Source organism: Lithobates pipiens, unplaced genomic scaffold (assembly GCF_037356315.1).
Source record: "Lithobates pipiens isolate NorthernLeopardFrog02 unplaced genomic scaffold, aLitPip1_a1.2 Scaffold_25, whole genome shotgun sequence".
NCBI classification, from domain to species: Eukaryota; Metazoa; Chordata; class Amphibia; order Anura; family Ranidae; genus Lithobates; species Lithobates pipiens.
The window spans coordinates 150,962,691-150,974,965 of NW_027507787.1; positions in this window are offsets into that span (position 1 = coordinate 150,962,691).

Sequence of the window (12,275 nt, forward strand, 5' to 3'; positions counted from 1 at the left end):
CTATTAAAGGTAACCATCCTCACCTGTGATCTGTTTGCTTGTAATAAGTGTGTGTGTGTGTGTGTGTGTATAAAAGGTCAATGCGTTTCTGGACTCCTAACAGACTCTTGCGTGTTTCATCCAGTGCTGCACTGACGTTTCTGGATTCTAAGTCATGGGGAAAGCAAAATAATTGTCAAAGGATCTGTGGGAAAAGGTAGTTGAACTGTATAAAACAAGAAAGATATAAAAAGATATCCTAGGAATTGAGAATGCCAATCAGCAGTGTTCAAACTCTAATCAAGAAGTGGAAAATGAGGGGTTCTGTTGAAACCAAACCACGGTCAGGTAGACCAACTAGGATTTCAGCCACAACTGCCCGGAAAATTGTTCAGGATGCAAAGTAAAACCCACAAGTAACTTCAGGTGAAATACAGGACTCTGAAAACATGTGGTGTGGCTGTTTCAAGATGCACAATAAGGAGGCACTTTAAGAAAGATGGGCTGCATTGTTGAGCCTCCAGAATGCCATAAAGTATCCCACTTACAATACGCCAAACAGCACAGAGATAAGCCTCAAACCTTCTGCACAAAGTCATTTGGAGTGATGAGACCAAAATTGAGCTTTTTGCCCCCAATCATAAACGTTTAATTTATTAGTCAACAACAAGGCCTATGATGAAAGGTACACCATTTCTACTGTGAAACACGGATATGGATTGCTGATGTTTTGGGGATGTGGGAGCTACAAAGGCACAGGAAATTTGGTCAAAATTGATGGCAAGATGAATGCAGTATGTTATGAAAAAAAAAACTGGAGGAACATTTGCATTCATCAGCCAGGAAGCTGTGCATGGGACGTACTCGGACATTCCAGCATGACAATGATCCAAAACACAAGGCCAAGTCAACCTGTCATTGGCTACAGCAGAATAAAGAGTAGGTTCTGGAGTGGCTGACCTCAATATCATTGAGACCGTCTGGGGAGATCTCAAACGTGCAGTTCATGCAAGACAGCCCAAAAATTTACAGGAGCTGGAGGCTTTTTCCAAGAGGAATGGGCAGCTCTACCATTTGACACGATAAAGAGCCTCGTCCACAAATACCACAAAAGACTTGATTGAAAGCTGTCATTGATGTTCAAGGGGGCAATACATGGTATTAAGAACTGGGGTATGTCAACTTTTGATCAGGGTAATTTTGGTAGTTTCTGTTGTAATTATGATTTAAAAAGAGTAAACACAGTTGATTGATAATAAATGGCTTCAGCCAAACACTAACCATGAGTGAAAGAAAAGTTTTGTGTTATCATTCATATTCTCTGAAAAATGGCCAAGAAATCATAAATTCTGTCAGGGTATGTAAACTTATGAGCATAACTGTATCTGGTATAAGGAGTCTCTCTGTGCTTGTTGTACCCCCCGTCCTTTTTTTCTTTTCTGTACCCTTGAAAATAAAAATTGATTTAAAAAAAACTCCTGTATGCAATAAAAATGTATTACAGAACTATGATATAAAGTAAAGTAGGCACTTTACCTTTGATAATACACTAAGTGGTTTATTTGAAGGTTAAAATATGTTTATTGAACTTTCAAAATAAACAAAAAGAATTTCAGCAATAAGTATAAAAATAATTGTTGATAAGAAGCTGTATCTGTCAAGTTGTTTTTTGTTTTTTTTCAGTTTGTTAGAAAACTATTGTCTGCTGATTCTTTTTAAGAATCAATATCAATACAGACACGTAGCTTTCAGGGCAATTACAGTCTATAGATATCTACTGTTGTTCAAAGCACAAAAGATTGGAGATAAAAACAAGCAATGTGTCAAAAAGAACAAAAGAAACTCATGTCTCTGTCATTTGTTCACTTCTGATAACTTCAGCAAAAGAATATTTTTTGGATATCTATTTTTTTCTTCTGAATTGAATGGTCAGTATAACTATTCTGCCTTAGATAATCCCAAGAGTAAACATGTTTACAGTATACAATGTGAAGTACTAGTCTCAACATCCATTCCAATAAGTTTGAGAATCGTGCTGAAGCTCACCTCACATTTATAGTGTTCGTTTTTTGTCTTAGAATGTTGCAGTTGTACTGAGGTTCTTAAACTTTCTTTAAATCTTCTGAAAAATCAATTTCTGTATGCTTGGCCTGAGAGATGCCTAGCAATTTAAAGGGGAAGGTGAACAGTTGTAGGTCAACATTTTCCAAATTACATCTCTATAAAGTTCTATAAATAGGAATAAGCAGAGTGATTTCTGCAACATTGATTTTGCAGTGAAAATACAAATTTCACTGTTGGGGAAATAATTTACCAGAGCTGAAACTTTCAATCACTTATTGAGATACACAATTTTCTTGAAAATTCTATCCGTCACTCTCTTTATTTATTTATTTATAGGGGGGGCAGTATTGTTTCTATATTGTAATTTTCTTCATATTAATTTTTTCCCGATTATGTATTACATTTTTGTTTCTTTAATGTTGTGACATTTTTTTAACAACCTTTTTTCCTGCTGCATGTGTGTATGTATATGTGTATGTGTATATATATATATATATATATATATATATATATATATATATATATATATATATATATATAATTTTTTTTTTTTATTATATATATATATATAATTTTTTATTTTATTTTATGGAAAACATAAAATAATAAGATAATGAGGTACTATGTTTTAGCATAGGAAGAAGGCTAAGGTAGTTAGAGCTTCTCTATGCTTCAGGAGCTATTTAAAGCCAATTACACTTTGAAATTCCCCAGGAAACATATTAAAATGTGTGTAAAGGCTGACTTGTTTTGCCTTTATGCATGAAGGTAAAAAAAACTTTTGTGTGTTACTACAGCCCCCCTAATACTCACTTGAGCCCCCTTTCAATCCAGCATTGTACACAGAAGCCTCTGCTGTCCTTGGTCTCTATCTCTCCTCATTGGTTGGCACAGCAGTGGGAGCCATTGGTCAATCACAGCCAGTGAGACAATGGGAAGGGCAGGGCTCATGGATGCATATAGCTCAGGAGCGAGCATGCACCAGTGCCCTAAAAGCAAGCAGCTTGCTATTGTGGGGGAACTGGTCAAAGGGAAGGAGTCAGGAGCGCCAGTGGGGTACTCATGAAAAAGAGGATCGGTAAGAAGAGGATCAGAGCAGGCAAGTATGACAGGTTTGTTATTTATTTTATTATTATTATTTTTTGTAATATTGGTTTTATTTTCCCTTCCCCATTGACTACAATGTATTTTTCTGAAATGAAAAAAATGCTGACAAAATCTCCTGATTAACCACTTGCTTACTGGGCACTTAAACCCCCCTCAGTCCCAGACCAATTTTCAGCTTTCAGCGCTGATGCACTTTGAATGACAATTGCACGGGCATACAACACTGTACCCAAATGAAATTTTTATCATTTTTTTCCCACAAATAGAGCTTTCTTTTGGTGGTATTTAGTTACAGCTCGGAGTTTTATTTTTTGCTAAACAAACAAAAAAAGATGCAAAAAAATAAAAATAAATAAATCATGTTTTAATAGTTTGTTATAAAATTTTGCAAACGGGTCATTTTTCTCCTTCATTGAAGTGCGCTGATTAGGCGGCACTGATGGCTGCATTGGTGGGCACTGATGGGCTGCATTGGTGGGCACTGATGGGCTGCATTGGTGGGCACTGATGGGCTGCACTGGTGGGCACTGATAGGCATAGTTTAGGCGGCACTAATAGGCACAGATAAGGCGGCACCGATGGGCACAGATAAGGCGGCACTGATGGGCAAAGATGGGCACAGATAAGATGGCATGGATGGGTGGCACGGATAAGTGGCATGGATGGGTGGCACGGATGGGCACTGATAGGTACCACTGATAGATGGGACTGATGGGCACTGATAGGTGGCACTGATAGGTGGCTCTGATAGGTGGCACTGCTGGGCACTGATGGGCGGCACTGCTGGGCACTGATGGGCGGCACTGCTGGGCACTGATGGGCGGCACTGGGTCGCAGCACCTTTGAGGCAGATTGTGGGCACTGTGGGTGGCACTGTTGGTGGCACTGCTGGATGGCACTGTGGGTGGCATTGTGGGTGGCACTGTAGGTGGCACTGTGGGCACTATGGGCACTGATGGGGGGCACTGATGGGGGGCACTTACTTTTATTCAGGATGGCACGGCGGTGGGCAGGTGGGCACTGGCAGGGGGCAGGTGGTCAGCTGTATTGCTGGCCGTGATCGGGACTGATGTCCCGATCACGGCCGCCGGTGATCGGCTTTTTTTTTCTCTCCTCGCGCTGTCAGCGCGAGGAGGAATAATAGCCGATTACCGGCTCCGTTCTATCACATGATCAGCTGTCATTGGCTGACAGCTGATCACGTGATAAGGGGTCGGGATCGACCCCTTGCACGGATCGGTGATCAGGCGAGTCTCACGGACTCGCCGATCACAGAGCGCGCCGCGCGCGCCCCTCTGGGGGCGCGCAGGCCGCTCGTATCCGGGACGACGTCAATAGACGTAGTCCCGGAAATGTAGGTCCGCGCTGTTGCCGTCATTTGGCAATAGCGCGGATCTGTAGTGGTTAAAAGATTAAATAGTGGGCTATGGCGCTAAACCCAATATATATCTAGCCTATGATGGTCTATCTATAAGGATATATACAAAGTTCATAATTAGTTTGCAAATGTTACGATACAAATCTATATCTCAGTGCTAAAATTTTAAACGTTATAAAATTAAAATAAGAAAAATGCAATAATCAGTGTATGCAAATACGTGCTAACACTACTGTGACCAATAAATATGAATTGCCTATAACAATAATATCAAAATTCATAAGAAAAATTAATTCAAAAATTGTGCAAAAAAATAATTAATCCCAAAACGTCCGTAGAAAAAACTTTCAAAGTCGCATTCTGGGGTCACTAAAAAGCCCCATGTAGTAATGTCCCAGGTAGTGGTAACACAAGGTAAAGTGACTAGTGCAGTAAGTGCCAATCTTCAATGCAGAGAAAACACTCGTCCCCGGTGCGCCACTCAGTGTTGTGGTAATGTGAATGCTCTCACCAGATCATGTACCCCTGTGGGGTTGGATGGGTTTTCACAATATGAGCCACTGTGCTGCTATCTGGATACCACTGCTGGTGCGCTGGGGGAATGTTCACACTTCACTTTATGTGCTCTCCGTTGATATGTACATTGAGGGAAGAAAACATATCCATGGTGTAGTACATTTGAACAACCTTTTATTTAATTGTATAAAAGAAAACTACTCACATTTGTTAATAAAACAGTTCGCGTTTGTGGTAAACAGATAAACAAACTCCGCCGGCCGCTTCTGGCTATAGGAAGGGTGCACGTACGTGGCCACGCCCTACGTGTTTCGTCAGAGTGGCGTCTTCTGGAGCGGCCATATTGGTGCACCTTCCATTTTAAGTAGGATGCAGTGCTCCACTACGCTTGCGCGAATCGAACGGCGCCATTTTGGATGTGGGAGTCCCCTATGTTACGGTCCAGTTATTCCTCCTCTGATGTGTACATCACACATTCTTCCTACTGGAGGTGTATCGCTACAGCGGTTGACCCAATTTTTATATAATGACGTATCCCCTACATCTGGTTGTTATTATATATATATATACGTGGAGCACTGTGACTCGCTTTTTATGCCTAAATAAGCCTGTGACTGACCCCACACCTGACATCCACTGTTCATGTACTATCCCTGCCATGGTAAAACTCCGGTGGGAGTTATTATGCAAATTTACAAAAAATAGAAAAATAGAGAATAAAAATCCACATAGGATTCTGTAAAATATCAGACAAATAAAATTAAAATTACAAATAAAAATGGTAAAAATGAAATTAAAATAAAAATAAAAATAAGAATAAAAATAAAAATAAAGATAAATAGGGTAAATATAAATATAAAATTGGGGAATATTAAAATACAAATGTTTACTTTTATCATGTATAACTGTTATTGTTACTTTAATAAAGGAACACAAATTGCGTTCATATTAAGTCCAATAGGAGAGAGTAGAGGTCCTAATTTCTAGTTGTAGTTAAAAATTTGAAAAAAGGGATTTTTTACATGAAGAGGAAGGTTATATCTATCACGTAGAGAATTATTACTCAATCTTGTGGAAAAAGGGGGAAAAAACATATAGATTCTAACCATTATTAATTTGTCATTTGACCTGCACTTTATATAACCGTTTAGCTTGGTTGCATAACCTCCGCCACCAATTTCAAGATTTTCATTCATCAAAGGCCTAGCCTCTTATGGTGAATTGTTAATCTTTATTCTTGGTTAGATGGAGACTGGAAAGCGCCAGGGAATTCTGTCTAACCTAAGTGAATTACCTCGGTTACAGATACTCAACCAGGTATTAGTATATAGTTTCTACCAGTATATTAGTATGTCTGTGTTAATATACGATCTTTATAAGAACGAGGGAAGTGTATACCTGGGTGTGTATCCCGTCTTGCTTGCTAATGTTGTTGAATGCATAACCTCCGACCCTAGATACTATACAACCTAGACTATTCTGGGGCCCAAGGTGGAAAAATTATTTGGAATGGTAGACCTCCCGTCAATTATAAATTGGTCAGGAAACAGTTGGGGCCTATATCTACTCATGGAAAATTAAGGGAATATATACCTGGGTATTTATTCTGTCCTACACACTAGTGTTATTGAATGCATAACATCCGATCCGAACACTGTAGAACATAGACTAATCTAAGGCCAGGAATGGAAGAAATCTCTTCTATTAAAAATTGGTCAAAAAGCAATTGAGGTCCAAGTCCACATTCATTCCCCCTGGTTGGAGGGTGTCTAGGTTAAAAATTTATTTGGTCTCATTCCTAGATACTTTAATTGTTTTATCCTCTCCTCTCCAGTGGCCTCTTATTTTGTCTATTCCGTGGAACACCATCTGCCCTGGGTCACGATTGTGGAAGTCCCTAAAATGTTTGGAGACACTATGTTTATGAAACCCCTTCTTGATGTTTGTAATGTGTTCCCTTATTCTAACTGTTAACTACCTCATAGTTCTACCTACATATTGTTTGAGGCAGGGGCACTCAATGACATAGGTGACATGAGAGCTGCTACAAGTGATCAGCTCATTTATTTTATATTCTTTTCCGTTAGAGGTTGACTTGAAGGTGGTTTTCTTTTTATTGGTCTTTTTACTAACTCTACAAGGAAGGCACTTTCCACATTTGTAGAATCCTTTCAAAGTCCCAGCGATTCTTATTTGCTTAGGTGGGTCCACTGTATTTTTTACTAGTTTGTTCCGGAGCGTTGGTGCCCTTCTATAGATGAACCGGGGTTTTCTTGGTAATATAGTACAGAGTGAACTGTCCGTCTGCAGGATGGGCCAATGCTTCTTAATGATGTGTTCTACATCTTTATATTGTCTGTTGTACCCAGTAAGGAATGCAATTTGCAGATTGTTTTGTTTTGATTCTCCTTTTTTGTCTTCTAATAATTTATTGTCTTCATACATTTTACTTCGTTCTTCAATTTCCGGAGATCCTTCTCCTCATACCCTTTCTTCCTGAATCTTTCAATGATGGTTTCAGCCTGTTGGTCGAAATCTGCACTATTGCTGCAATTCCTATATAATCGCATAAACTGACCCTTGGGTATATTCCCTAACCACCTAGGATGGTTGCAGCTGTTTGTGGGGATATAACCATTACGGTCAGTGGCCTTAAAAAAGGTACGTGTGCCCAGGCTCTTTTCTTGTTTGTAAATCTGTAGGTCCAGATAGTCCACATTCTGATCATTGTAATTCCCTGTAAATTTTATACAGTATATATTATTATTGATTTAGTCAAAAAAATCTTGCAGTTGTTCCGGTGTGCCCCCCATACAATTATGATGTCATCTATATATCGACGGTACAATTTAAGATTTTTTCTATGTACCCCGTATATTTGTTCTTCTTCCCACCTGTTCAGGAACAGCTTCGCTATGCTCGGGGCATACTTGGCCCCCATTGCTACACCTTTTGTTTGTGTATAAAAAGTTCCTTTATACCAAAAGTAGTTATGGTTCATTGCCATCCTTAAACCCTCCATAATATATTTAATCTGCTCCTGTTTCAAGTCCGATTGCTGTTGCAGTGCCCACTCAACACTTCTTGTTCGATGTTCGTATACAATGATTCTACATCGATTGTGACCAATATATCACTTTCTTTAATTGTCAAACCTCTTAATTCTCCGATAAGTTGCTTACTATCTCTTAGGTACGATTTCCTTTTTATCACCAGTGGTTGTAAGAAACTATCGACATAGGCCCCTAGCCTGGAAAACAGGGAGTCAATCCCACTGATGATTGGTATTCCTGGTGGGTGAATTTGATTTTTGTGGATCTTGGGAACGTAATACATGACTGGGGTCTTTGCTGCCTTTGGTGTTAAATACCTTGCCTCTTTTTTATTCAAGATGCCCAGGTCCTTTCCCTTTTTCACGTATTTCTTGAGCTTTTTTTCATGTTCCACTTTCGGGTTTTTCTTCAGTTTTTTATAAGTGTTAGGTATATTTAGTAAATTTTCCATTTCCTTTTCATAATCCTGTTTGTTTAGTATGACTAGACCCCCTCCTTTATCAGCAGGTCTGATAATAATACCCTTCCGTTTTTCTATTTGCTTAATGGTTTCCCATATGTTTCTCCCTTTGGTTTTCTTGACTTCTAGATCTTTCAAATCTTTTTCAACCATTTTCTTAAATACTTTTTTTATGTTTTCATCGTGTTGTACCTTGGGGTTGAAAGTAGAATTGTTTCTATGGAAATGACGCATGAGACATCAATAAGCGCAGCAATACAAGAAATGTCATATAAGTTTATAGCTAGATGGTATCGAACCCCAGCCAGAATAGTAGAGATATATCCAACAGCGGATGGGCATTGCTGGAGAGGATGTAAGGATAAGGGGACATAAATTCATCTATGGTGGGACTGCCCAAAAATTAGGATTTTTTGGGAGGGAGTGGCTAAATGGATAGGGAGGATAACAGCAAAACCAATAGAAATGACACCCCTACAATTTCTGTTTCATGGGACAGAAGGATCCATTAAATCTTATAAAAAAGGAGTCATACCACATCTGCTGAATGCAGCCAAAATATTAATACCTAGATATTGGAAGCAGATAACATGTCCCACTCTATTGGAATGGAAGGGGGAGGTAGATAAAATAATGGAAGCTGAAAAATGGATATACGATATAAAAGAACAACAAGAAAAATATAAAAATATATGGGCAGGCTGGAAGCACTATTCCCGAGAAATAGAGAAAGAGTAAGTTATACCAGATTAAAAAATCCCTCCGGAGTCTCCCAGAGATCCCTGACAGGGAGAGGGAGAAAGGAAGGGAAAGAGAAAAAATTAAGAAGCTGCTGTGCAAACTCGTGCACTCCAAAGGTACATCGTACAAAGGGTAAAGGGGTAATACGAACCCAAACCACAACTTATAAATTTTGTTGTTTGTAGTATGGTTGAAGGTATATGGGAAGTGAATAAATGATGGAAATGTAATTGGAGGGGGGGCCTGAGGGAGGGGGATAGGAGGGGAGACAACCAGTGGGGGAGACACCAAAATAAACAACACAATTTTTAGGAAACATAAAGGAAAGCCGAGGACTTTCCTAAGCACAAAACACAAACAACACACCAAGGGGTCACAAACGGAATAAAAGCACGCAATAATGATTAAATAAGAAAATATTTTTTTTTTTTTTTTTTTTTTTATATATAAATAAAAGGAACCAAAGGGCACAAAAACACACATAAAGAAGGGAAATAACACTGGGGAGAAATTTAAATTCCCCCCCCCACTTCTTATTATTTTTTTTTTATATATATAAATAAAAGGAACCACAAAGGCACAAAAAACACATAAAGAAGGGAAATAACACTGGGGAGAAATTTAAATTTCCCCCCCACTTCTTATTAATTTTTTTTTTTCCCCTCTCCTATACACGGGTTGACTCCACTCCAAATATCCCCTCCTCTCGGGCCACCACCTAATATTGTTATAGATATGTAGCGGAAAGTACATATGTAAATGTGAAGACATTGGGGGACTTGTGTAAACCTCAATGCCTCAGGACTGAATGTAATTGTAATTGTCTGCTGAATTTATATAAGAAAATAATAAAGATGATTTAAAAAAAAAAAAAAAAAAAAAAAAAAGAATTGTTTCTCAACTGGGAATGTTTGTAGACTGTGTTACTGTCTTCCTTTGTATGGGAGTTTCTTGTCCCAAAGAATTTTTTAATATTAAGTTTCCTCACGAATCTTTGGAGGTCGATATATGTTTCAAATTTATCTAATCCCTTGTCAGGGGCAAATTTCAATCCCATGTCTAACACTCTAAGTTCTTCTTCTGTAAAATTCACCTGACTTAGGTTATACATACCTTCCCCTACTGTTCCCTTCTCTTTTTTTGGAGGCCTCCTCTCTTACCTCGTGTGCGTTTTCTGTTCTCCAGGCTGGAGTTCTGAATGCCTCCTCCCTTCTTTGGCGTTCGTATTCCCCATAATTTCTCCTTGTATTTTTGTGTCTGGTCCATCTCAGGTTCCATCCTCTATTCCTCCTGGGTGGTCCTTGCTGATGGTTTCTTACCGGGTATCGGAATGGCTTCCATTCTCTCTGGGGACCATATCTCGTATCCATTGTTCTTGGGCCTGGTGGTCTGTGTTCCTGTCCCCTGTGAAAAAAATCCCTTTCGTACCTTCGATTCCTAAATGGGGTGTACTGGGGATGTTCCCTCAAAGGGGAATATCTATTAGGATGTCTTGGGATGTTAGGTGTGTAGGGGGTGCGATTGCCCCTATGCCTATCCTGATCTTGTTCTCCTGGGATTCTACTTTCTGATCTCCTATGTAGTGGGGTGAAGGGAATGTCTGATCTTGTTATTCCGCTCTGTGTTTGTATGGGCTGGTGCCACTGTTGTTCATCACCATGGATTGAGTTTTCCCTAGATTCCTCCATTATTGGTATTTCATTATCTTCATCATTATAATTACTGTCCGTTTGCCATTTGTAGACCTGCTGGTTCTTATAATCCAACACGTCCCTCTTAAATTTCTTCTGTTTCTTTTGCTGCACTTCTTTGTCATACTTTTTTATGGCCTCTTGCAGTCCCTTTTCTTTATCGATGTATTCAGCTGTCTCCTTGAATGGTATAAGTTGGTCACTGAGTTGTAATACTTCCATTTCTATGTTCTTTAGTTTATGTTGACGTCTCGTCACTATTTTTTGTAAAAGCTCGTGTCTCGCTCTGGTTGAAAAATGTATACCATTCTTACATTAAGTTCTTGTCATTAATCGCATAATTTGGGGAGACATCCCATCGTAATCTTCTGGCAGTTATTTTTTTTTTTCTGCTATATACATCTCAAAAAATCTCCTGATTTTTTATGGAATTTCAGGGAAATAAAAACTTGTTTCCTTATGTATAAACTTTCAATATGATTCTTTATCTGTGTATGTAATATTTGCTTAACAAACAAACTGTTAAAACATGGCAAAGAATTCCCAGAAAACTGTGGTTTAGCTAAAAAGAACATGGCACAGGTGCTTCCCATTCAGGCACAATTCTCCTATTGAATTAGACAGAGCCATCTAATAAAGTAGGTGTCAATACTTTGTCTACATCAAATCCACTTAGGTATATAACTTTAGAAAATATTTCTTATTTACTTGAAAAAAAAGAGAAATGTATTTTAAATGTAATGTTATTCCTGGCCATGCACTAAAATATGTACAAATACACTCACTTTAATAATTCCTTACTGCATTAGGCATTAGATAAATATTTTCGGCAATCATTGTTAGGATTGCACGCAGAGGATATTGCTTTTAAACTTTATTTTGTAAAGCTTCTGGCATATAAAACACAAGTGTGTCACATTGTGTAGATCTGACAGATTGAGAATGTGACTGATCATTTGATGCACAAATAATTAATGAATAGTAGCTACAGCTGTCTTTGGCTCCCAAAGCAAAATTTCTGAAGAAAAATATAATCACTATGTGGACACTGCAGTCAGTAAGATTAAAGGGAAAATATAATTGTTTTTGGTCAATTTATTTATTTATTTTTGTAAGTTTCTATATTTTTATATCTATTTTACTAGTCTTACAAATCTTTGTTTAACAAATACAAATTTAATATCGGGTACATGACACGAGATCCCCAGAGTGCTATGGGTTTTCTAAAGAAATACAAAGGATAGAAGCTGTTCACTTTCAGACCCTTTTATTTCTGATTGAAACGC